This window comes from Acinonyx jubatus, chromosome X, assembly GCF_027475565.1.
Source record: "Acinonyx jubatus isolate Ajub_Pintada_27869175 chromosome X, VMU_Ajub_asm_v1.0, whole genome shotgun sequence".
NCBI classification, from domain to species: domain Eukaryota; kingdom Metazoa; phylum Chordata; class Mammalia; order Carnivora; family Felidae; genus Acinonyx; species Acinonyx jubatus.
Window position 1 is genome coordinate 111656284 of NC_069389.1, and position 27994 is coordinate 111684277.

Here is a 27994-nt window from a genome sequence, read left to right on the forward strand (position 1 = left end):
CTTGATCTCAGGGTCATGAGTTCAAGTCACATGTTGGGCATAGAGCCTACTTAAAAAAAGAAAAAGTAGCCAAGAAATAAAGATTAACTTCAAAGGAATAACCAATAAACAGCTGACCTCTCAATACCAACGACAGAAGCCAGAAGACAGTCTACTATTTCAATGTGCCTAGAATAGTCTACTATTTCAACCGTTAGCCTAGAATTCTATACTCCACAAACATACTTTTCAAGAATTCATGCAAAATAGAGACAATTATAGGCAATGTAATAATGGTAATAATCATAAATGCATCATAGCCTATATTTTTTCTAATAAAGTGTAAAAGATTTATTTAAAGCCAAAAGAAAATATACCAGATGGAATATCTGAGTTGTGGGGGAAAAAAAATGAAGCATAAGGAAAGTACTAAAAATGTGGTCAGGGCTGCCTGGGTGGCTCTGTCGGCTGAGCATCAGACTCTTGATCTCGGCTCAGGTCATGATCTCACAGTTCACGAGTTCAAGCCCCACATCAAGCTTGGGATTCTGTCTTGCCTTCTCTCTGCCCCTTCCTGGCACACACTCTCTCTCTCTCAAAATAGATAAATACACTTTGTTTAAAAATGTGGGCAAATATAAATGAATATTGACTATAAAAGCAACAATAATAGCATCTGTTGGAATTAAAAAGAGAAGTGAAACATAGACTTTAAATTCCAGGCAATAAAACATTTAAGCTTAAGGTGCAGAGGGGAAAACAAAATACAAATATGCTCCAAAATTCTTCTAATATCTAAGAGTAGGATAAAGGCTTTGACTCACTCTAGACTTTGATATGTTATTTATTTATGTCATAATTTATAGGGTAACATCTAAATGAATAGAAAGGGTGCACAACTTTCTGACTGCTAAAGGAAAAATAACAGAAAAGTTAAAAATGCTTAACTGAAAGACAAAGAAGAAAAAGACCCAAGAACCCTAGACAATAAAATGAAAAATTTAATCCCAAATATAATCCCAAATACATTAACTCTAAGTGGGCTAAATGTTCCAGTCGACAGGACAAAGACTGTCCGATTGGCTTTTTAAAAAAACCAACAGCGTGGGGGTAGTGTTATCGTGATGAAACTGAGATTCAAAGAGATGGCTTAAATTGCCCAAGTTCCCCTAGTCCTTAAATAGCTAAGCGGAGATTCGAACCCGGGTTTTCTAACTCTAAAGCCCATGCTCTTTCCGCGATCACATGCTGCCTCCTCAAACTGGGAGTGCAATCAAATCCATCATCTTGGATCTTCTAAGCACTGAGTCACAAACCTACACCTGAAGCTACGAAACTCTACTGCTTACGAGCACCAGTTGGTGGTCAGGCTTTTCAGTCACTGGATGTGCTGATACCCTGGCACGTTTCTTCGCATGCGAGGAACAGTTTATGAAGTTCTAGTGGAAGGTTCACTTCCACAGGACACAGTGGAGTTCCCAAAACATTTTCACATCCCATCTTTCGTTAATCTCGCCAGTATCGTGAGATATATGTAGCCATTATCACCACCATTTTTATGGATAGGAAGCTAAGATCCAGTAGTAGTGCACCTCTGTCTGCTGCCCCAACAGTCTGCCTTGAATTCACAGACGCACCCAAAGTTATGAGACCGCTCAGTAGATGATACGTAAGAGAAGCTGTTTCCACTCATACAAAAGGTCCTTAAAGACGGTTGCTAAGCATAATTAGAAAAATCACTCTTGGGGCGCCTGGGTGGCTCAGTCGGTGAAGTGGCCGACTTCGGCTCAGGTCACGATCTCACGGTTCGTGAATTCGAGCCCCGCGTGGGGCTCCGTGCTGATAGCTTGGAGCCTGGAGCCTGCTTCGGATTCTGTGTCTCCTTCTCTCTCTGCCGCTCCCCTGCTCATGCTCTGTCTCTCTCTCTCTCTCTCTCTCTCTCTCTCTCTCAAAAATAAACATTAAAACAAATTTTTTTAAATTGCTCTTTTCCTGTCCTTTCCATGATACTAAAATGCCTCCATCACATCACGGAGATGGTCAAGTATCCTTCGATGGACAGTGATGTAAAAGCAGTGCAAGTTCAGACAGGGGCCATACAAGACCTCTCCGGTGAGCCAGTGGGGAAGAAAGCTGTAAATAGGCAAAGGTCCGGTCTCTGAACAAAGTAGTCAACGGTCCACTATACATAACCCAAAGGTTCACGGGGAACTAGGACTCTCCAGAGGGGCCAGTGTCCATAGGCCCAGGCAGCTGGCAGCACTGATCAGTATTTCAGAATTGGAAAGTGAGCAGCTAAGCTTACACTTGATCTTAGCCAAAAGGCTGAGCAGTGATGAGCTGCTGCGATTATAAGGGCCACCAGCTTCAGGTTCCAGGGAGAGAATGGGTACCGGAGAATATAGCTCAGTAGGTGGTTATGGGAGAGTGGAGAACCGGTGGGCTAGGTGGGGGAAAATGAGGCACCAGCCCAGCTACACGGCCTGGTTGGGGGAGGAGGTGTTCACCTCAGGCATAATGGATGTAAACGTGTTAACAGAAGTAGGTCCAGACCTCATCTAACGGTGAGGATGGGACTTCTTAACATCCCTTCTCCCTCAGGGCTGGTTGGGGCTGAGTCCATAGGCTCTAGTATGGAGAAGGCAGAGACTGACAACCAGAGTTGTCTCTGGGCAGCGAGAATACTCAGTAGTTTATTGAATTGAGGGAAACAATACGGTTTCCCTGCAGAATGTGATATATGGAAATGGAGAATTCTCTGCCCCACCATTATACCCTGCAACACACATTCATCTCTAAAAATCGGCACAATGATCCCTAACACATCCCCCCCCCATGACTTCTTGTGTCTGTTTCTCTTGCAGAAATGCAAGAGAGTGTTTCAGGGGAAACCGACGGAGGAATAATTCTGGAGGCTTTCTCTCCCTGAGCTAGGCAAAGCGCAGAGCGAAGTGAAAAGGAGAAGATGAAATTGTACTGGCAACGCCCCTAGAGATCATCATCTTTGGCGTGAGATTCTCTGGCCCAGCTCTGCGCAGGCTGGCTCTTTGGGCCCTCATCTTCTGAGCATGCTGGCTTGTCTTGCTGACCAAGAGCTCATCTGACAGCAGTAGTTATTTCCCAGATACACTGCAGCATGAGGGTTATTTATTTTGTGGATGGCTTAAACAAACCTGGGAGGAGAAGTCTCACACCTAGTAACTCAGTTGCTCCAACACTATGTTCAGTCATTGTTTTTTTCAACCTCTACAATACAGAGCAGTCTGTTAATTACTTTTAGTATTCTTTGCATATTTAATCATCATTCTCATTCCATAGGCTTTCGTGAAGAAAAGGATAGTCACCAACTGTTTTTACTCAAAAGTTCTTCTTTATGAGTCGATTGTAACGGTTTCCCTTTCACAGGCCACACTATTCAAAACTCGGAGTTATCTCGACCGTGAAAGTGTAATGGGGGCGTTTCTCAGGACCACCCTTTGACGGATCCCTTTGAACCCGAGGCATGCTCTGAGAGCTGGGTCTGCATTAAATTCTGAACCATCCTCTGAGCCCATTTTGAAGCCACAGAGATCAGAACTCGTGAATGACGAAGACTTAATCAGAGCATTTAACGCTCCCAGATTTTTTTCAACTGATGATGTCACATTTCAGAAAAACTGAACAAATCAGTCAGTCGCAACAAAAGTTATTATGGTCCTTGGAAATTTGTGATCACAACCCAACCCTCTTTAGTGGGATCTGTGAATGGATTCACATAAACTATGGCCTAATACACGGAGGGTACTATTTGTTACAGTACAACTGCGGGTGAGGTACAGAAATAACTGCAGTGATTTGGACTTATAATTATAGAGAGGCACGCAGGTGCAGCACAAAAAGCTTAGGCTTGGGAATTAGACAAGCCTGGAGCCAAGTTCTGATTCTACCATTTTCTAGATGTGACTTTCAGCAAGTTGCCTCATCACTCTCAGGCTCAGTCTGCCTTATGTAAAGTATGGAGAGCCGAACTACCAGCATTACAATGTCGTTGGGATGAAAAGAGAATAAGAACGTGAGAAAAAGCTCTGGTATATGGTTCACGTTCAGGGAGTATCACTGACATGGTTAAATACATCTTAATGATTCAGACTCCGTAGCGAGTTGTTCACACATCCCGTATTCTAGCAAATCTCAACTACTTGGAAAGCAGAACAGTGCTGCTGCTGGTGGTGGTGCTTATGGCAGTTTCCCTTTATTGAGCTATTTATGTATATTACTCTGCTGAGTACCTTACACTGATGGTCTTATTTAACCCTGACAACTCTAAGAGGTAGGTGCCAACATAGTAGCTAGCCACAGGGTTCTGAAATGAGGAAGTTCTGGATTTGAATTGTGGCTCCCCCAATTCACATCTCTGTGGCCTTGGACAAGCTACAGAACCTGTATGACTACAGAGTGTCAATTTCCCCCATCCGTAACAAACATCATTCCTATTGCCTGGAACTGTCCCTAGGATTTAAGGGATTAGTGTATAAAAGATCCTGGCACCTAATAGGTGTTCAGTGATAGGCTTCCTTCTTGCTTTATATTTTAATAAGGAATGGGCAAAAGAATTTTTATATTACCTTATCACTCCTTAAATTTAAAAACTAAACCAAACAAATCGTATACACTAACCCCTTAAATCCTAGTGACAGTTCCATGCAATAGGAATGATGTCAGGCATCTTGAAAGAAGTCAGGGAATGGAAAGAAATTGGAAAGATTTTTTTTTTTTAGGTTTGCTTTTTCCAATGTTAGTCCTGAAAAAAGTGCTATTTTTATTTGAATGTGGTATTATTTCTCAGTTTTATTCACTTGACAATGATAACTGCTTCAACAGTTCTTCTCTAGGGTCAGGATTACTGGAAGAAAGCATATGGTGACATTTGAACAAACCATTTTTTGAGGCTCCATTTTGGCCACAGAGAGACCATGCAGATGGCAGGCAAGCAGAGTCAGAAATTAATTTAATGGCTAACTCCATCTTAATGGTAACGTGCCACAACTGTCGACTCCTAGAAAGTTTTTAATTGGCCTTTTCCCAGGAAGAAACAGGGCACAGCCCTTTATAGTGCTTTAACAAGCTGGCCCTGCCACAATCTGACACATTCCCAGTGTGCACAAACTCATTTCTTCAACTGCCCCCCTGCGCTCAATCCATACCTTTTTCCTCACTCTCACTTCTTTTCCACTAGCCCCTCACCACCCCAACTTGTTTTTAAGGTTATTTATTTTGAGAGAGAAAGGGAGAGCACAAGAGGGGGAGGGGCAGCGAGAGAGAGAGCAAGACAGATTCCCAGGCAGGCTCCCCGCGATCAGCGCACAGCCCAATACAGAGCTTGATCTCACAAATAGTGAGATCACGACCTGACCCGAAATCAAGGGTCGGATGCTTAACTGACTGAACCAGGGGCCCCTGGCCATTCCAACTTTAAATCACCCTCTCGGATGGACAGATAATCTCATCCGTACAAACTTGGCTTCCCTTCTGACCGAATGTTTCTATTCTCTCTCCCTCTCGCATAGGCCGATAACTTGCACGATAGCACCCTTTTCGATCAATCTGGCCCCATAGAAAATCCTGCCCATACAATGCCTCTGTGTACAGCTTCCCAAACCTGTTTGACCGTGGCTTGTGTACAGGCCTGGACTGACAGGGATGACTGAGAGAGGGGGACCAACACTATAAGAATTGTCCCTACAAAAAGCCTGAACTCGAGGGCGAGTAAGATTCTTTTTTTTTTTTTTTTTAATTTTTTAAGCGTTTTATTTTTGAGAGAGAGAGGGGCAGAATGTAAGGAGGGGAGGGGCAGAGAGAGAGAAGAAGACACAGAATCTGAAGCAGGCTCAGGCTCTGAGCTGTCGGCACAGAGCCTGATGCAGGGCTCAAACTCACGAACTATGGGATCATGATCTGAGCCGAAGTCGAAGGCTTAACCGACTGAGCCACCTAGGTGGCCCTACAGCAAGTAAGATTGCTGAGGAATAAACATTCCCGTTAGGGTCCCTCCACGTCGCTGTTTTCACCCCTCCTCCTTGCATTGTACCAGTTCTAGTTTCTTTTAAGATCAGCCCCCAGTACCACAACTTAATGCCTGCTAACTCTTCTGCACCTAGCCGTTTAGACTGGCACCCCCATTAGCCAAGGCAAGTGACTGCCGCAAAAGAACAATCTTTGGGACTCACTACTGAACATACCAGTAGCTTGTGTAGGTTCAAAAGGCTCAGCATGACATCTGCCCTTCCATTTAAGAAAAATACTTTGGGGGCACCTGGGTGGCTCAGTCAGTTACACGTCCGACTCTTGAGATTGAGCCCCAAGTCAGGCTCTTTGTGGACGGCACGGAATCTGCCTGGGAGTCTCGCTCTCCCTGCCCCTCCCCTGGCACGTGCTCACTTGCTCCCTCTCAAAATAAATTTTAAAAAAATGTTAACAAATAATTTTTTTAACTTAAAAAAGAAAAATGCTTTGGCTTCTATGGGCACAGCTACAATGTTCACCTTGAGACTTCTGTGACATTCAAACGAGTTGGCTATACTCCTCGTTACCAACAGGTAGCTTACTATATGTAGAAGTTTAGGTAGCTTACTAGATATATAATATGATATACTTTATTTTCTATTTCGTGATAAAGTAAAAACTGTAACTAAGATATAAGGTAAAGAAATCAGGGCCAGGTTTAAGGGGAAAAAAAAAAAGGCAGAAAGGTAAAAACAAAGCCAGGAGTAAAGTTAGTACGCAAAATGTCTACTGAAAGTCTGGAAGACTTGCTAACAGCAAGCTACAAAATTGGCGAGTGTGAAGGAAGAAAAGTAGTTACGTGATCTACAATGCCTCCAGGAAATACGGCAGACAAGAGAAGCACAAGTATTCCTGGTGTCAAGACCAGACGTGACATTACACCATCTGTAGTAACACCTTTCACAGGGCTGTTTCCTATTGGATCGCTCGCTACAGGCTGCTGACTTCAGGCCAAAGCACAGTCCCGCCAAAGCACTTCTAGAGGGAGGCAGAGTGATCGGACCCAGGGAGGCAGATCCGCAAAGGTCTGGCTTAGAGAAAAGCTGTAGCCTTTCCGTAGGAATGGGTAGATGACATAATTTGTACACAGTTCTTCATAAATATGGGTCCCACAACTGAGCTTCGGTCTTTAGCATCGGCAAGTCCTAGGAAATGTTGCCCGACAAGTCACTGAAATGGAGCTTTCTGGACTACCAACTAAGCACAGACTCGTGTACTTCAGCAGTGAGTGTGGTTACAGGAAATCAAATACTCATGTCAGTTATTTAAAAATACATAAAATTATCATAAAATGTCTAACCTAGCACAGCGTACATTTCTGGTATGTACTTTAAAATAAATCACGGGGGGTAGGGCGGCGCCTGGGTGGCTCAGTCGGTTAAGCAGCCGACGTCAGCTCAGGTCATGATCTCACGGTGCATAAGTTTGAGCCCCGCATCGGGCTCTGTGCTGACAGCCCAAAGCCTGGAGCCTGCTTTGGATTCTGTGTCTCCCTCTCTCTCTCTGCCCCTCCTCTGCTCATGCTCTGTCTCAAATATAAATATAAATATAAATATAAATATAAATATAAATATAAATATAAATATAAATAAATCACAGGGGCATCTGGGTGGCTCAGTTGGTTAAGTGTCCAACTTTGGCTCAGGTCATGATCTCACAGTTCATGAGTCTGAGCCCCACGTTAGGCTCTGCTGTCAGCCTGCTTGGGATCCTCTGTCCACCCCCCCTTCTCTGCCCCTACCCCACTCACATGTGAGCACGCACACACACGGTCTCTCAAAAATAAATGAACATTTAAAAAATTAAAATAATTCACAAAGTATGGCTGATAAATAAATCATAAGGATCTCCATGATGCCCTCCTCTTAGTGTTCACCTTCTTGTCTAACACCTTCATCCAGACCGTGGCTGGGACACGTGACTTGTTTCTAAATAATACAAATGGCCAAAGTGATGAGACGTTACTTCTGTGATTAGGTTACGCTGTACAAACTTCATTTTGTTAGCGGCCTGGCTTCAGAGACTCCTTGCTGGCTTAAAGTAAGTGGCCGTACTGGGGAAACCTACATAGGAAGGAACCGGGGGTGGCCTCTATGACCTGACGGCAGCTGCCAGTCAACCTAAGGCCAGGGGGCCCTCGGTCTTCAAAACCCCAGGAGACTGAACCGCAATCACCTGAGTGAACAAGAAAGCAGATTCTTCCCCAGTTAAGTCTCCAAATGACTACACGGCACGCTTGGGACCTTGACAATCACCTCGTGAGACGCCAAAAAGAGGACCCAGCTAAGGTAGGCCTAGACTTCCGACCCACAAAAACTTGGAAATAATAAGTGTGTGTTGTTTTAAGCCATTAAGTTTGTGGTACCCTGTTGCACAAAAATAAATTTCTAATATTCCAAGATAGACTCGCTCTAAAACATATGCCAAAAGAGCATTTCATTTGTTAATTAAAAGACAGTTAGATGGTGAGGACCCCTTGCCAAAAATAAAAACTTTAGTTTTAGAATAAAATACAGAGGGGCGCCTGGGTGGCTCGGGCAGTTAATCATCCAACTCTTGATTTCAGCCAAGGTCACGATCTCACAGTTGTGAGATCGAGCCCTGAGTCAGGTTCCATGCTGGGTATGGAGCCTGCTTAAGATTCTTTCTCTCCCTCTTCCTCTGCAACCCCCCCACCCCAAAGTTTAGAATAAAAAACAAAAACTCTTTCTGGCTACAAATAGATAGTAGGGATAGTTGATTAAAGTCTCCCGGTTTCTGCCAACGTAACCATTTCATTTTCCATGGGCTGTGTCCTTGCTGGGTGCAAAGCACCATTACTGGGCTCTAGGAGAGAAGAATTGGAATAAAAGCCAAGATCCCATGCCCTTGAAAAACTCGCAAGCTGCTCAGAGACACCAAATATACAAAATGAAACAACTTACAAACAAATGCCAAATAATTGTACTAATGCAAATTAACAAAGATGTGGGGAATTTCATTGGAAAATAACAGGCGTTTTAAAATTAATTTCAATTCAGCTTTAGGTGTTTTGGGTGCTTACATTTGATTGCGGATATGCCTGCTGTTCTGACGGTTTACCTCAAAACAAATAGGAACACCACAATGTGCCTCTTATCCCCTCAATTCTTCCAATGCACTGTAGGAAAGGAGCTGGTTCATTCTGTCATATCAATGATGCAAAGTTTATCTCCCCTCACAATGGCTCCAGAGCAGAGGTGAAGGGAAAAGCTGAGATTTTATGGACTCTTCTACTTCCTGAGCACCACTGTAGCTGAGGACATAAGCTTCAGGAGTTTTATTCTTAAAAAAATACATGCTCATTACAAAAAAAATTAAATCATAAATAAGGAAAAAGGAAAAATAAAAACCTACAACCTAGCCCAAGCAAAATACAGTTTGAAAACTTTGGGGTAATCGACTTCCAGAGAAGATGGTTGAGTAGGAGGATCCTAAGCTCACCCCTGTCCCAAGAATACACTTAGATAACACCCACATCAGTGTAAATAACCCACAAGACCTGAAGACTGGCAGAACAGACCCTCCACAGCTAAATGTAGAGAAGAGGCCACATCGAAGAGGGTAGCAAGGGTGGAGACGCAGTCAGAGGCTAAACGGATCCATGGGACTATCCACAGGAGGGAGGGACATGGCAGCCACAGGAGAAAGAAACAGACCCGCACACAAGGCAACCTAGGCACTGGGAACCCACACGAGGAAGATGAATCCCTGTAACATTTGGCTTTGAATACCAGAGGGGCACAATTTCATGAGTTCTTATAATCAGCAGAGCTTAACACCTGGAACTTTGAAAATCAGCTGGCTTAGCTCTGGGAGAGCCAAGAGGGTGAGAGGAAACTGAGTCCCCACCCTTAAAGAGACAGCACAACAAACAGGTCCCAAATGAAAGAACGGGACAAGAATCACAGCAAGACAGTTAAACAAAATGGAGATAAGGCATATGCCTCATAGGGAATTTAAACTAATGCTGTTAAAGACACGCACTGGAGTTGAGAAAAGAGTAGAAGACTTCAGTGAGACCTTCAAAAAAGAGCCAGAAAAGATTAAAAAAAAAAAAAAACAATCAGAGATGAAGAACTCAAAAACTGAAATGAAAAATACACTAGAGAGAAAAAACAGCAGACTAGAGGAAGCAAAAGAATGGATCGGCAAACTGGAGGGCGGAGGAATGGAAAGCAATTAAGCTGAATAATAGAGAAAAAGATAATAAATGAAAAAACATCGAATAAATGAAAAACATCGAACATAATAAAATATGCATTATAGGAATCGAGAAGAGAGCGAAAAGGTGGCAGAAAAATAATTTGAAGAATTTGAAGAAATAATTTGAATAACTTGAAGAAATAATAGCTGAAAACTTCCCGAATGTGGGGAATGAAAGAAAAATCCAGATCTGGGAGGCACGGAAAGGGCCCAACAAAATCAACTCAAGGAGGTCCACACCAAGACATAGTAATTGAAACAGTAAAAGGTAGTGATAAGAGAAATTTAAAAGCAACAAGAGAAAACAGGTGCATACAAGGGAAACCCCATAAGGCTATCAGCTGATTTTTCAGCAGAAACTCTGTAGGTCTGATGGGAGTGGCATGATACATACAAAATGCTGAAAGAAAAAAAAAACTTGCAACCAAGAATAGTCTATCCAGCAAGGCTATCATTCAGAATAGGAGAGATAATGAGTTGCCCATGCAAACAAAAATTCAAGGAATTCATCACCACTAAAGCAGCCCTACAAGAAATGCTAAAGGGGATTCTTTGAGTGGAAAGGAAAGATCACAAATAGGAGCAAGAAAAGTAGGAAGCACAAAAGCAGTTAAAATTACTACCTATAAAAATCAGTCAGGGGATTCACACACACACAAAGTATAAAGTATGACACCATATACCTAAAAAGTGGGGAAAGGATGAGAGTAAAATCAAACATAAACAACCATCAACTTAATATTGACTGATATATGTATAAGACGTTATACATAAATCTAATGGAAAACAAAAACCAGAAACTGGTTACAGATATGCAAAGAGCAGAGAAAAACAGAGAAAGGAATCCAAGTATACAACTAAAGAAAGTATACAATTTAATGGTTTTTATTACATTCACAGAGTTGTGGAACCATGTAAAATTAATTTTAAAACATTTTAATCACCACCAAAAGAAACTCTGTATCCATCCCATTTCCCCTCAACCCCGTTCCAAAGCCCTCAGTAACCAACTAATCTACTCTCTGTCTCTATGGATTTACCTATTCTGGACATTTCATATAAATGGAATCATACAAAATGTGGCCTTTTGTGACAGGCTTCTGTCAGTTGGCACAATGTTTTCAAGATTCATCCAAGTCGTTGCATGGATCAGTCCCTAACTCCCACTTATGGCTGAATAATATTCTCTCACAGGGCTATACCATATTTGGCTTATCCATTCACATGTTGATGGGCACTTGAGTTGTTTCCACTTTTTTGCTATTATGAATAACACCGCCATTAACATTTACGCACACGCTTTTGTGTGGGCATAAGTTTTAATTTCTCTTCAGTACATACCTAGAAGTAGAACTCTAACTTCTTCAGAAATCAACAAATTATTTTCCACAGCAGCTGCACCATATTACATCATCAAGAGCGATGTATGAGGATTCCAATTTCTCCACATCTTCCCTGACCTTATTTTCCATTTTATTGATTATAGCCATCCTAGTGGATTTTAAGTAGTCTCTAATTGTGGTTTTGAAAAAAAAATTTTTTTAATTGCAGTTTTGATTTGCATTTCCCTAATGACTAATGTGAACGTCTTTTCATGTGTTTTCTGGTCACTTGTAATATCTTCTTTGCAGAAATATCTGATCAGATATTTTGCCAATGTTAAATTGGGTTGTATTTTTATTGCTGAATTGTAAAAATCATTTATATATTCTGCTTAAAAAGTCCCTTATCAGGGTGCCTGGGTGGCTCAGTCAGTTAAGGGTCCGACTTCAGCTCAGGTCATAATCTCATGGTTCGTAAATTTGAGCCTTGCAGCAGGCTCTGTGCTGACAGCTCGGAGCCTAGAACCTACTTCAGATTCTGTGTTTCCCTCTCTCTCTACCCCTCCCCTGCTCATGTTCTTTCTCTCTCTCAAGAATAAACAAACATTAAAAAAAATAAATAAAATAAAAAGTCCCTTATCAAATATAATTTGCAAAATTTTTCTCCTGTGTGTTGTAGTTTTTTTGGAGACAGAGAGAGAACATGAAGTGGAGGGGCAGGGGGGGAGAGAGAGAGAGAGACAGACAGACAGACAGACAGGGAGAGGGAGGGAGGGAGGGAGAGAGAACTTCAAGCAAGCTCCACAGTCAGCATGGACCCCAACACGGGCTCGATCCCACTACCCTGGGATTGTGACCTGGGCTGAAATCAAGCATCAGATGCTCAGCCACTGAGTCACCCAGGTGCCCCTGTAGGTTGTACTTTCATTCTCTGCTAGTGCTTTCTGATGCAAAAATTTTGATGAGATTCAATTTATCAATTGTTTCCTTTGTTTTTGTGCACGTATGCTTCAGGTGTCCTAAGAAACTATTGCCTAATACAGTTTCGTGAAAATTTATGCCGAAGTTTTCTTCTAAGAGCTTTGTAATTTTCATTCTTACATTTAGTTCTATGATCCATTTTTGAGTTATTTTTTTTTTTATATAACACAAGGCAGGGATTCATTCTTTTGCATGTGCATATCCAATTGCCCTAGCACCATTTGTTAAAAAGACCGTTCTTTGACCCACTGAATTGTCTTGATACCCCTGTCAAAATCAATAACCATAAATTTGAGAATTTATGGGCTCTCAGTTCTAATCCACTGTTCTGTACGGGAGGCTGAATAATGGCCCCCAAAATATGCCCACATCCTAATCCCCAGAAACTATGAATATGTTGCCTTATAGAGCCAAAGGGACTTTGTAGATGTAATTAAGATCTTGAGATGGGAAGATTTCATAGGACCATCTAGTGGGCATAATGTAATTACAAGGATCCCTGTAAGAGACAGACAACAGGATCATAGTCAGTAGGAGGCAATGACTATGGAAACAAGAGACCGAAATTAACGCAAGGAAGGAGCTATGAGGCAGTAATGTAGGCAGGCTCTAGAAGCTGAAAATGCCAAGGAAATAAACTGGCCTCTCTGAGCTTACAGACACAACCAGCCCCCAAAACACTTTGACTTTAGCCTCGTGAGACTGATTTTGAATTTGTGACCTCCAAAAGCATAAGATAATAAAATTTTTTTTAGAGCCACTGAAATTGTGGCAATTTGTTACAGCAGTAATAGGAAACTAATACAGTCTGTCTATCCTTATGCCAGTACTATATTGTCTTGATTACTACAGCCTTGTAGTAAATTTTTAAAAGAGGAAGCACAAGTTCTCCAACTTTGTTCCTTTTATTTATTTATTTATTTTAATTACAGGCATAACAATATAGAGCAGAACTCTAGGACTTATTCATCATGCATAACTAAAACTTCATACCCGTTAAACAGCAACTCCCTACGGTTTTGGCTATTCTGGCAAAGTACATGATGTTAATAGCTCAACAGTCAATTGTTTAATTGGTACCAAAATTCTCATTGTTGGATATTTGATACTCGGATTGTTTTCAATAGTTCGCTATCACAATAACTGCAAAATATATCCTTTGAGACCAGTTTTTTTGTACACTTATAATTATCTCCTTAATTTCTATGTCAAAAATACGCATTTTTGAGGCTTCTGAAAAGGCCTAAATGACCTCCAGAACTCTATTCCTACCAATAGTATATGTGAGTATACTTTCCCTATACGTTCATCAATCCTGTTATCAAATTGTCGACTTAAAGATTAGAAGTTTAGATGCGAAAGACAAAGCTATAAAGTTAGTATAAAAATGTAAAAGAATAGTTTTATGACCCGGGGGCAAGGAAGTACGTCTCAAACAAACCTTAAAAAAAACCCAGAGATTCTAAAACAAAAACTGATGAAATTAATAAATTCAAATTGAGGACTTCAATTCAACAAAGCATAAGAGAATCACAAAGTCAGTTGACATGTGACGGAATGGAAAACATTATTTGCAATGTCTAAAGCTGATAATGGATTAATATCTAGAACATTCGGAAAAGCCTTCAATTTTATAATTCTAGTACAAAAGTGGGCAATGATTATAAGCAGGCAATTTACAAAAGAGGAAACCCAACAGTCTGAAAAGCACAAAGAGATATGTTCTAATTCATAGTAATAAGGAAAACACCAATTAAAACAATAAGATAGCACTTTCTCTATTAAACTATCAAAAATTATAAAGGAGAATAATGCCAAGAATTGGCGTCAATATGCAGTATAGACATCTACACACACTGCTGGTGGGAGTGTAGATTGGTGGAGCCAATCTGAAGAAAAATCTGGCAGCAATTAGATCAGGAATATGTATATCCTAAGACCCAGACATTCTGCTCCTGAATATATATCCCAAGGAAATTATCCCATTATTCCAGAGGGGTTGTGGCAGTATCTGGAAGTAAGGTGTTTTGAGCCATCTAGATGTCAATACCTCGGAGAGATGTTAGGGAAAAAATATGATATATGCACATCAGGCAACAGTTGGAAGCATCAGACCAGATAAGAGCATAGAAATAAAAATGAATCTTAATATGAAGGCACTGAATTAAAAAATTTAAGAAAAACCATGAGATATGTAATACACACGCATTTGTATACATTCAAATATGTGCAAACAGAATTGACAGCTCAATAACAAACTCATATGTACAGAGTCAACTGATTTCTGACAAAGGTAACAAGATAATAAGAAGGGGGAAAAGATAGTCTTATCAATCAATAGTACTGGAAATAAATACATATTTTTTTTTTAATTTTAACATTTATTTTTGAGAGAGAGAGAGAATGCAAGCAGGGGAGGGGCAGAGAGAGAGGGAGACACAGAATCGGAAGCAGGCTCCAGGCTCTGAGCTGTCAGCACAGAGCCCAACGTGGGGCTTGAACTCACAAACCGTGAGATCATGACCTGGGCCAAAGTTGGACGCTTAACTATCTGAGCCAGCCAGGTGCCCCAAAAATCCCTATTTGTAAAGAACAAAAAATTAACCTGAAATATTAACCTCACTTCATACACAAAATCTTTTCAAGATATATCATAGGGGCACCTGGCTGGATTAGTCAGCAGAGCATGCGATTCTTGATCTCAGGGTTGTGAGCTCAAGCCTCACGCTTGGTGTAGAGATTAAAAATAAAATCTTTTTTTTTAAAAAGATGTATCACGGGACACCTGGGTGGCTCAGTCGGTTTAGCGTCTGACTTAAGCTCCGGTCATGATCTCACAGCTGGTGAGTTCGAGCCCCGCATCGGGCTCTGTGCTGACAGCTCGGAGCCTGAAGCCTGCTTCGGATTCTGTGTCTCCCTCTCTCTCTGCTCCTAACCCACTCACATTCTGTCTCTGTCTCTCTCAAAAATAAAGAAACTTTAAAAAAAATTAAAAAAAAAGATATATCATACACTAAAAAATAAAAGCTAAAACGATAGTTTTTATAAACTCAAATTAATGTTCTCAAAATGGAATGTTTACCCTCCCAGAGGTACCAATAGTTCAAAAAGAACTTCATGAAAAAGCAATGTTTATCACAAATGAAATACTAATGGAATGTTAGTTTTCTATTGTCACAAAACAAACTGCCATAAACTTAGTGGCTTAAAACAATATCCCTTTATTATATCACAGTTCAGTAAACAGAAGTAAGTACAAGCAATCTCAAGTCTCACAAGGCCGAAGTCAAGGTGTCAGCCAAGTAGGCTCCTATCTGAAGGCTCTAGGGCATAATCTACTTTCAGACGCATTAAGGTTGTTGACAGAATTAAATTTCATTTGGCTATAGGACTGAAATCCCTGATTTCTTTTTCAAATTTATTTATTTATTTTGAGAGAGACAGAGCATGAGCAGAGGAGGGGCAGAGAGGGAGAGAGGGGGAGAGAGAGAGAGAGCACGAGCGAGCCCCAAGCAGGCTCCATGCTGTCAGCGTGGAGTCTGACACAGGGCTCAGTCTCACAAACCAAGAGATCATGACCTGAGCCAAAATCAAGAGTCAGATCCTTAACCAACTAAGCCACCCAGGCGCCCCAGAAATCCAGAGACCCAGATTTCTTGCTGGGTCTCAGCCAGAAATGGCTCCCAGCTCCTACCTAGAGAACACTCTTTGGTCCTTCCACATGCACCCCCACCCACACCAATCTTCAAAGCTACGAATACTTCATTGAATCTGTCATGTACTTTGAATATGACTTCTCCTTTTGCTAGCAACTACAGAAAACTCTCTGCTTTTAAAGGACATACCTGATTGAGTCAGGCCCACCCAGATAATCTCTATATTATAACACCAACTGACTTGGAACTTTAATTACCAAAATAATATTACAAAGGATCTGAATGTTAAATTGGCATTGGAATCACAGCCCAGAAAAATTAACCAGAACATGTGGGCTAGGCCTAACAGCTGACTGCCTACTGAACAGGACCCAGAGTCTACTAACATACTGGATAAAAGGTCCAGAAAACAAATGAAAACCAATCATTACACAAAAAACAGGAAAATCACAACTTGAATAAGAAAAGACAATCAAGGGGTCCGACTTTGGCTCAGGTCATGATCTCGCGATTAGTGAGTCCGAGCCCCTCGTCGGGCTCTGTGCTGACAGCTCGGAGCCTGGAGCCTGCTTCAGATTCTGTGTCTCCCTCTCTCTCTGGCCCTTCCCTTCTCGAGCTCTGTCTCTCTCTCCCTCTCTCTCAAAAATCAATAAACATTAAAAAAAATTAAAAAAGAAAAGACAATCAAGTGATAACAACACTGAAATGAATCACAGGTTAAAATTATCTGACAAGAATATTAAAGCAGCCATCATAAAAATGTTTCAACAACCAAATACAGATTAGCTCAAAAAATTTTTAAAAAGTAGAAAACCTCCGGGTGCCTGGGTGTCTCAGATGGTTAAGCGTCTGACTTCAGCGCAGGTCATGATCGGGCTCTGTGCTGACAGCTCGGAGCCTGGAGTCTGCTTCAGATTCTGTGTCTCCCTCTCTCTCTGCCCCTTCCCTGTTCATGCGCTCTCTCTCTCTCTCTCTCTCTCTCTCTCAAAAAATAAACATTAAAAAAAATATTTTTTAATTTAAAATTTTCTAATTAGAAAACCTCAGCAAAAAAGTAGAGGTTATAAAAAAAGAAGAAAATGGAAATTATAAAGCTAAAGAAAAACACAATAAACTAAAAACAAAAAAACACACATCTCCAGATGGGTTCAACAGCACAGTGGAGATGACAGAGGACAGACTCAGCAAATTCAAAGAGGATGCAGTAGAACTCACCAAACACTGAACAGAATTTACTTGATAAGAGAGAAAATACAGACTAATGAAGAGAGACTCAGAGACCTGTAGGACACTAAAATAGACGCAACATTCATGTCATCAGAATCCCAGATGCAGAGGAAAAAGAAAGTGGGGCCAAAGATACAATAGCTGAAATTCTCCCAATTTTGGCAAAAGAAGCAAAGTTACAGATTCAAGATGTTGAATGAACCCCAAACAGTACAAAGCCAAAGGAACTCACGCCAAAATACATCACAACTAAACTTCTGAGAGCTAAAGAGGAAGAAAAAATCTTGATGGCTGCCAGGTTTTTTTGGCACATCATCTACAGAACGGGGGCAATTTGAATGACAGTAGACTTCTCCTCTGAAACACGGAGGCCGGAAGGAAATGGCGCAACATTTTTTCAAGTCCTGGAAAAGAAATGTCAACCACAAATTCTATATCTATGGCTATATTCTATATAGTGAAATTATCCTTCAGGAAAGAAGAAGTAACGTCATTGTCAGACAAAGGCAAACGGAAAGACTTTACTATCAGGAGACCTACCTTTAAAAAATGGCTACAGCAAGTATGTATGTATGTATGTATGTATGTATTTACTTATTTATACATACTCTTTAGGTGACCTTGATTTTTTTAAATTTTCATTTATCTTTTTCATTTATATCCAAGTTAGTTAGCATCTAGTGCAGCAATGATTTCAGGAGTAGATTCCTTAATGCCCCTTCCCCATTTAGCCCATCCCCCCTCCCACCACCCCTCCAGTAACGCTCTGTTTATTCTCCATATTTATGAGTCTCTTCTGTTTTGTCCCCCTCCTTGTTTTTATATTATTTTTGTTTCCCTTCCCTTACGTTCATCTGTTTTGTCTCTTAAAGTCCTCATATGAGTGAAGTCATATGATGTTTGTCTTTCTCTGACTAATCTCGCTTAGCATAATACCCTCCAGTTCCATCCACGTAGATGCAGATAGCAAGATTTCATTCTTTTTGATTGCCGAGTAATACTCCATTGAATATATATACCACTTCTTTATGCATTCATCCATCGATGGACATTTGGGCTCTTTCCATACTTTGGCTATTGTCGATAGTGCTGCTATAAACATGGGGGTGCCTGTGCCCCTTCGAAACAGCGTAACTGTATCCCTTGGATAAATGCCTAGTAGTGCAATTGCTGGGTTGTAGGGTATTTCTATTTCCTAATTTTTTGAGGAACTTCCATACTGTTTTTCAGAGTGGCTGCACCAGTTTGCATTCCCACCAACTATGCAAAAGAGATCCTCTTTCTCCACATCCTCGTCAACACCTGTTGTTGCCTGAGTTGTTAATGTTAGCCATTCTGACAGGTGTGAGGTGGTATCTCATTGTGGTTTTGATTTGTATTTCCTTGATGATGAGACTGTTGAGCATTTTTTCATGTGTCAGTTGGCCATCTGGATGTCTTCTTTGGAGAAGTGTCTATTCGTGTCTTTTGCCCATGTCTTCACTGGATTATTTGTTTTTTGGGTGTTGAGTTTGATAAGTTCTTTATAGGTTTTGGACACTAACCCTTTTATCTGATATGTCATTTGCAAATATCTCCTCCCATTCTGTCAGGTGCCTTTTAGTTTTGCTGATTGTTTCCTTGCTGTGCAGAAGCTCTTTATTTTGATGAGGTCCCAATAGTTCATTTTTGCTTTTCTTTTCCTTGTCTCCAGAGATGTGTTGAGTAAAAAGTTGCTGCGGCCAAGGTCAAAGAGGTTTTTGCCTGCTTTCTCCTCGAGGATTCTGATGGCTTCCTGTCTTATGTTTAGGTCTTTCATCCATTTTGAGTTTATTTTTGTGTCTGGTGTAAGAAAGTGGTCCATGTTCCTTCTTCTGCGTGTCGCTATCCAGTTTTCCCAGCACCACTTGCTGAAGAGACTGTGTTTATTCCATTGGATATTCTTTCCTGCTTTGTCAAAGATGAGTTGGCCATACGTTTGTGGGTCCATTTCTGGGTTCTCTGTTCTGTTCCCTTGATCTGAGTGTCTGTTCTTGTACCAGCATCATACCGTCTTGATGATTACACCTTTGTAGTACAGCTTGAAGACCAGAAAGGAAGTTTTTAAAAGAGAAGCAAACGATAAAAGAATTGGATGGGAAGCAATGGATAGAAAGATGAAGCAATGGAAAAAGCATACATACATATTCATTAGGCTTATCCCTCTCCTCATGAGTTTCACAAATCATGTTTGATATTTAAAACAAAAGAATTAATATCATCTGACTATCAAGGCAATGACATTTGAAAGTGGGGAAGGAGAAGGAACCAAAATCAAGGTAAGGCTTCATACTTCATTTGAAGTATTAAAACGCCAATGCCAGTAGACTGTAATAAGTCACATATGCATATTGTGAAACCCGGAGCAACAGCTACAACAATGACACAGTAAGATACACATAAAAATTCTAAATAGGGTGCCCGGGTGGCTCAGTTGCTAAAGCATGGGACTCTTGATCCCAGGGTCATGAGTTCGAGTCCCACGTTGGGAGAAGAGTTTACTTAAAAAAAAAAAAAGAAAAGAAAAGAAAGTAAACATCAGAGCAAAGGAAAAACTGGCAGTGAAGAAGGACATTCAATGCTAAAAGGATTAATCCACCAGGAAATCATAAAGATCCTAAATGTGTACACCAAAAGGCAGAGCCTCAAAACACATGAAGCTAAAACTGATCAAGCTGAAAAGATTAGTTGTCAAATCCAAAATTACAGTTGAGGACTTCAACACCCACCTCCAAGCAAGCAACAGGAGTGCTAGACAAAAAATCGGCAACACAGATCACATGAACACTACACTCAACCGACAGGAGTTAACTGACATGCAAAGAACACTCCACCCAACAGCAGAATACCCAGTTTTTTCAAGAACTGTGGAATATCTACAAATATAGGCCATATTCTCGGCCATAAAACAAATTTTAAAACTTTAAATTATACAGCGTATTCTCTGACAATAATGGAATCAAGCTAGACATCAGTAAGAGAAAGCCAACAGGAAAATATCTAAACACATGAGAACCAAACAGCTCCCTTTTAAGTAAGCTGTGTGCCAAAGAGGGAGTCTCAAGGGAAATGCAAAAGTACAACAAACTGAATAAAAAAAACACATAACACATCAACTTGGGGGGATGCAGCCAAGGCAGTGCCAAGAGAGAAATTTATAGCAGTAATGATCACATTCCAATGAAAGAAGATTTCAAGTAAACAATCTACTTTCCTATCTCAAGAAAACACAAGGAAGAAGAAAACAAAGCGAGCAGAAGGAAGGAAATACTAAATATCAGAGCAGGGATCAATGAAATTAACAGCAAAACAACAGAGAAAATTAATTAAACAAAAAGGTGGTTCTTTGGAAAAATCAGTGAAGTTGACAAACCTGTAGCAACACTGAGAAGAGAAAAAGAGAAGAAACAAATCACCAGTATCAGGAATAAAATAGAGTCTGCTACTACCGATCCCGCGACCGTCAAAAATAATAAGGGACCACAATACTACAAACAACTTTATGCCCATAAATTCAACAAGTTAAAGAAATAGACAAATTCCTTGAAAACAACAAACCAGCAAAACTCAAACAAGATGAGCAAGTTGAATAGCCTTACCACCACGAAAGAAACTGAATTTGTAATCAAAAAGTTCCCCAAAAAGAATTCTCCAGAACCACACTGCTTCACTGGCGAATTCTACCAAACATACAAAGAATGCATTCATGCCGTAACATAAACTGTTCCAGAACATACAAATGAGGAAGCATTTCCCAACTCATTTTAGGAGGCCATTATTACCATAAACCAAAACCAAAGTACAAAAAAAGACCAATATTATTAAAGAAATTACATGCAAAAATCCTCAACAATAGTCAACTAAATCTATCATATGTGTGTATGTATATATATAGGTATACACATATATATGTATATACATATAACATACATATAACATAACATATATATGTATATACATATAACGTATGTTATGTGTGTGTGTGTGTGTGTGTGTATATATATATATATATATATATATATATATATATATATATATATATATATATATTTCATGACCAAGTGGGATTTTCCTAGGTATACAAGGCTGGTTCAGCATTTGGTAGTCAATCACTATAATCCACATTATCAACAAGATAAAAAAGGAAAATGCTATGATCCTATCAACTGACAAAAAGTATGACAAAATCCAGTACACATTCAGGATTTAAAAAAAAAAAAATCTTGGCTCAGGAAAGAGGAGTATTACCCTCAACTCAATAAAGAACATCTAGAAAAAGCCTACATCTTACATTGTACTTATTGTAGAAAGACTGAATACTTCCCCACTAAGATCAGGAACAAGACAAAGATTTTTTTTTAACTAAAGCTTTTTCATTTTAATTTCAGTATAGTTAACATAGTGCTTTATTAGTTTCAGGTGTACAATACAGTGATTCAATAATTCTACATATTAGTCAGTGCTCATCATGATAAGCGTACTCTTTAATCCTCATCAACTATTTCACCCATCCCCCCTTCCTCCCTCTGTTAACCATCAGTTTGTTCTCTACAGCTAACAATCTGTTTCTTGGTTTAAGATAAGGATTTTTTTTAATTTTTTAAAGTTTATTTATTTATTTTAATTTTTATTTATTTATATATTTTTTAATATGAAATTTATTGTCAAATTGGTTTCCATCCAACACCCAGTGCTCATCCCAACAGGTGCCCTCCTCAATGCCCATCACCCACTTTCCCCTCTCCCCCACCCGCCCATCAACCCTCAGTTTGTTCTCAGTTTTAGTCTCTTATGGTTTGCCTCCCTCCCTCTCTAACTTTTTTTTCCTCCTTCTCCTCCCCCATGGTATTCTGTTAAGTTTCTCAGGGTCCACTTAAGAGTGAAAATATACAGTATCTGTCTATTTTTGAGAGGGAGTGAGCACATGCACATGAGTGCATGCGAGTGATGGAGGGGCAGAGAGAAAGGGAGACAGAGAATCCCAAGCAGGCTCTGTGCTGTTAGCCCTGAGCCCAATGGGAGGCTCGAACCCATCAACTGTGAGACGATGACCTGAGCCAAAACCAAGAGTCGGATGCTTAACCCACTGAGCTACCCAGGTGCCCCAAGACAAGGATTTTTTCTCACCACTGTGATTTAACACAGTACTGAGAGTTCTAGCAATTACAGTAGGAGATATAGATACAGATATAGATATAGATGTATGTACATATACATAGGCATACAGACTGGAAATGAAGAAACAAAATTATAACTCTGCAAATAATATGAAATTGCAGATTTTATCATAGAACATGTCAAGCAATCTACAAAAAGAAAAATAAACTCCTAGAACCAGGAGTGATTTCATCAAGGTCAGAAGATACAAAATTAATGTGCAAAAATAAACTGCATTCCTGTTTGCTAAGAATGAATATGCAAAGCCAGGTATTAAAAATGCAATATTTAAAATTACTCTAAATAAAACGAAATACATAGATTTACACCTACCAAAACATGTACAGTTGATCCTTGACAACACGGGGCTTAAGGGCGCCAACCCTAAATAGCCAAAACAATCTTGAGAAAGAACAACAAGGCTGGAGGTATCACAATCCCAGATTTCAAGATATACTACAAAGCTGTAGTAATCAAAATCCTTGTATAACTTTTGAGTCCCCCAAAACTTAACTACCAATAACCTGTTGACTGGAAGCCTTACCAACAACATAAGCAGTGGGATAACACATATTGTGTATGTTATCTTACATATTGTATTCTTACAACAAAATAAGCTAAAGGAAAGAAAATATTAATAAGCAAATCATAAAAGGGGCGCCTGGGTGGCTCAGTCGGTGAAGCGTTCGACTTCAGCTCAAGTCATGATCTCACAGTCTGTGAGTTTGAGCCCCGCGTCAGGCTCTGTGCTGTCAGGTCAGAGCCTGGATGGAGCCTGCTTCAGATTCTGTGTCTCCCTCTCTCTCTGTCCCACCCCCACTCATACTCTGTCTCTATCGAAAAAACGAATAAACGTTAAAAAAAATATTTTTTAAATAAGCAAGTCATAAAAAAGAAAATATATTTAAAGTACTATAAAAAAAAATCCACGTATAACAAAGTAGCAGAAAGAGACATTAAGAAAACACTACCATTTACAACTGCACTAAAAAGAAGAAAATACTTAGAAATAAACTTAACCAAAGAGGCGAAAGACCTGTAACTCAGAAAACTATAAAACACTGAGGAAAGAAACTGAAGATGATGCAAACAAATGGAAAGATAGTCCACCATGGATTGGAAGAATATTGGCAATTGTTAAAATGTCCATATTACCCAAACCAGTCTGCAGATTCAATGCAATCTCTATGAAAATACCAATAGCATTTTTCACCTACCTAGAACAAATAATACCAAAATTTGTATGGAACCACAAAAGATCCCAAAGAGTCAAAGCAATCTGGAGAAAGAAGAACAAGGCTGGAGGTATCACACTCTCAGATTTCAAGATATACTACAAAGCTGTAGTAATCAAAACAGTATGGTCCTGGCAAAAAAACAGACACAGATCAATGGAAAAGAATAAAGAGCTTCAAAATAAACCCACAATTATATGGTCAATTAGTCTATGACAGAGGAGGGGCACCTGGTGGCTCAGTTGGTTAAGCGCCTGACTTGGGCTCAGGTCCTGATCTCATGGTTCATGAGTTCAAGCACCACTTCAGATCCTCTGTCTTCCTCTCTCTCTAGCCCTCCCCCACTCATTCTCTTTCTCTCAAAATAAATAAAGTTTTTTAAAAACTACAACAGAAGAGGCAAGAATATACAATGGAGAAAAGAAGTATCTGCAATAAACTGTGCTGGGAAAACTGGACAGCTACATGTAAACGAAACTAGACCACCTTTTAACACCCTACACAAAAATAAACTCAAAATGGATTAAACACCTACAGGCACCTGAATGGCTCAGTTGGTTAAGTATCCGACTCTAGATTTTGGCTCAGGTCATGATTTCCTGGTTCATGAGTTCAGGCCCCACGTCAGGCTCTGCCAGGGCAGAGCCTACTTGGAATTCTCTCTCTCGCCCTCTCTCTCTGCCCCTTCCTCCCTTCTCTGTCAAAACTAAATAAGCTTGTAAAAAAGTGGATTAAAGACTTAAATGTGAGACCTGAAACCATAAGAATGCTACAAGAGAACAGTCAGTAATTTCTCTGACACTGGCCACAGCAACATTTTTCTAGATGTGTCTCCTGAGGCAAGGAAAACAAAAGCAAAATGTAATTACTGAGACTACTTCGAAATAAAAAGCTTTTGCACATCAAAGGAAACCATCAAGAAAACAAAAACTACTGACAACCTACTGAACAGGAGAGGATATTGCAAATTATGTATCTGACAAGGTGTTAATATCTATAATATGTAAAGAACTTATAGTCAACATGAAAAAAATCTGATTAAAAAATGGGCAGAGGACTGGAATACACATTTTTTCAAGGAAGACATACAGAGGGACAACAGACACGTGGAGAGATGCTCGACATCACTAATCATCAGAGAAATGCAAATCAAAAACCACAATGAGGGGCGCCTGGGTGGCTCAGTCAGTTAAGCATCCAACTCTTGATCTTAGCTCAGGTCTTGATCTCAGGGTCATGAGTTCAAGTCAGGACCTGCTGGGAGTCTACTTAGAATCTACTTAAAAAAAAAATGAGATATCACTTTACCTGTCTTAGAATGGCCAAAACTCAAAAAGACAAGAAACAACAAGTTTTGGCAAGGATTTAAAGGAAAAGGAACTGTTGGTGAGAATGTAGATTGATAGACTCAATATAGATAACAGTGTGGAGGACCCTTAAAAAATTAAAAACAGAAATATGATACGACCCAATAATTCCACTATTGGGTATTACCGAAAGAAGACGAAAACACTAATTTGAAAAGATAGATGTGCCCCTATGTTTACTGAAGCATTATTTACAATAGCCAAGATATGGAAGCAATCTAAGTGTCCTTCAGTAGACAAATGGATAAGGAAGATGTGGCCATATGTATGATGGAATATGATGCAACCATAAAAAAGGATGAGATTCGAGACAACATGGATGGACCTAGAGGGTATTATGCTAAGTGAAATAAGTGAGACAGAGAAAGACAAAAACCATATTATTTCACTCACAAGTGGAACCTAAAAAAAAAAATGAATAGACAGAAAGCAACATCAGACCTATAAATACAGAGAACTGATGGTTGCCAGAGAGGAGGAGGTTTGGGGTTGGGCAAAATGGGTAAAGGAGAGTAGGAGATACAGACTTCTAGTTATGGAATGAGTAAGTCATGGGAATAAAAGGCACAACATACGGAATATAGTCAACGGTACCGTGATGGCAACATATCAGGAAATACGGTAGCTTCACTTGAATTGAACACAGCATAATGTATAAACTTGTCAAATTGCTATGGTGTATACCTGAAACTAATGTAATATTGTGGGTCTACTAAAAAAAAAAAAAAACTGCACATAAGCAGACCTATGCAGTTCAAAGTGTCTGGTTCAAGGATAAGTTGACACAGAAGACCTGTATGCTAACAATTACAAAATGCTGATGAAATAAATCAAAGATCTAAAGAAATGGACATACGTGTCCATACCACGTCCAGGGACTAGAAAACTCAACAGAGTGAAGATGTAAATTCCTCCAAATACACACACAGGTTTAATGGAATCCCCATCAAAATCCCAGCAAGAGTTTTTTGTAGCTACAGGTTATTTTTAAATGTATAGAGAAAGTTATGGGCCCTAGAATAATTCAAATAATCTTGCCTCAAAATACTGAATCTCCACTGTGAGTCACTGCAGTTTCGTATTTCTTTTTTTTTTTTTTAACGTTTATTTGTTTTTGAGACAGGGAGAGACAGAGCATGAACAGGGGAGGGGCAGAGAGAGAGACACAGAATCCGAAGCAGGCTCCAAGCTCTGAGCTGTCAGCACAGAGCCCGACGCGGGGCTCGAACTCACAGATTGTGAGATCATGACCTGAGCCGAAGTCAGCCGCTTAACCGACTGAGCCACCCAAGCGCCCCTGCAGTTTCCTGTTTCAACAGTATGTTGGCAGAACCCGGCACTCGTCCCCCACCTCAGCTCTCCGCTCAGAGCCAGCCCTCTGCCATCTCCTCACGGTGCCCGTGAACCTCCGTGGTGCCTCCGAAGCCACTCCAGCACCACGCAGCCACGCACCCTGTCCTTGGCCGTCCTCGGCCACCGCCCTGACGGCCACCTCCCCCTCACGGGTGTGCCAGAACTACCACCAGGACTCAGAGGCCACCCTCAACCACCACCGCAACCTGGAGCTCTCCGCCTCCCCCGTCTACCTGCCACGCCTTACTACTTTGACCGCAAAGGCGTGGCCTTGAAGAACTCTGCCAAACGTTTTCTTCACCAGTCGCACGAGGAGAAGGAACATGCCGAGAAACTGATGAAGCTGCAAAACCAACCAGGTGCCCGAATCTTCCTTCAGGGTATCAAGGAGCCAGACCCTGATATGACTGCAAATAGAGTGTGCATTACACTTGGAGAAGAGCGTGAATCACTCACCCCTGGAACTGCACGAACTGGCCACTCATAAAAACGACCCTGTCTGAGGGACTTCACGGAGACGCATTACGTGAACGAGCAGGTGAAATTCACCGAAGAAGTCGGCGACCACATAATCAACCTGGGCGAGACGGGGGGCTCTGGAATCTGGCAGGGCCAAGTGTCTATGACAAGCACACCTTGGGAAACAGTGATAAGGAGAGCTACGCCTTAGGCTGTCTTCCCATTGCCTCAAGGGTGACCTCCCGGGTCAGCGAGGCAGTGCGTGCGTGCTGGGGTTACGTTTACCTTTTCTCCAAGTTGTACCAAAACATCTACTTCTTTCATTTGTACCACTCCTTGAAATAAAGTAATTTGGTAACCCCCCCCGCAACAAAATAATCTTGCCACACAATCCAAACGTGGGAGAAATCACTCTCCCTGATATAAAAGCTTACTAGACAGCTTTAGTAATGAAGACAGGTGGCGTTGGCAGAGGAAGGCACACATATGCCAATCAAACGGAACAGGAAACCTAGAAATCAACCCAAAACAAGATATTCAACTGATTTGTGGGGAAAAAAAAAAAACGCACAAGCAATTCAACAAGCAAGGATTCTCTTTTTAAGAAATGGTGCTAGAGGAATCAGACACCCACAGGCAAAAAAAAAAAAAAAAAAAAAAAAAAAATCAACCTAAACCTCATACATTAGAAACATTAACTCAAAATGGAACACCAGAACATTAACTCAAAATGGAACACCAGAATAAATCTAAAGCGTAAAACTACACAATATTTTTAATGGGAAAAAAAACTTCAAGATTCATGTTCGTGGAAGAGTTCTAAATGCGACACTAAAGGTATGATCGTTAAAAAATGTTAAATTGAGCTACATCAAAATTTAAAACTTTGGCTGTGCGACTCAGTTACAAGGATGGAAAGATAAGCAACGGTCTTAGACACAGTATTTGCAAACCATGTATCTGAGAAAGGACTC

General features: G+C 40.4%; 1 pseudogene; it reads left to right on the plus strand.

The window, feature by feature from the left end:
* The first annotated feature begins 2015 nt into the window (after positions 1 to 2015).
* On the plus strand, positions 2016 to 27365 carry LOC106969946 (ferritin heavy chain-like; annotated as a pseudogene).
* The last annotated feature ends 629 nt before the right edge of the window (positions 27366 to 27994 follow it).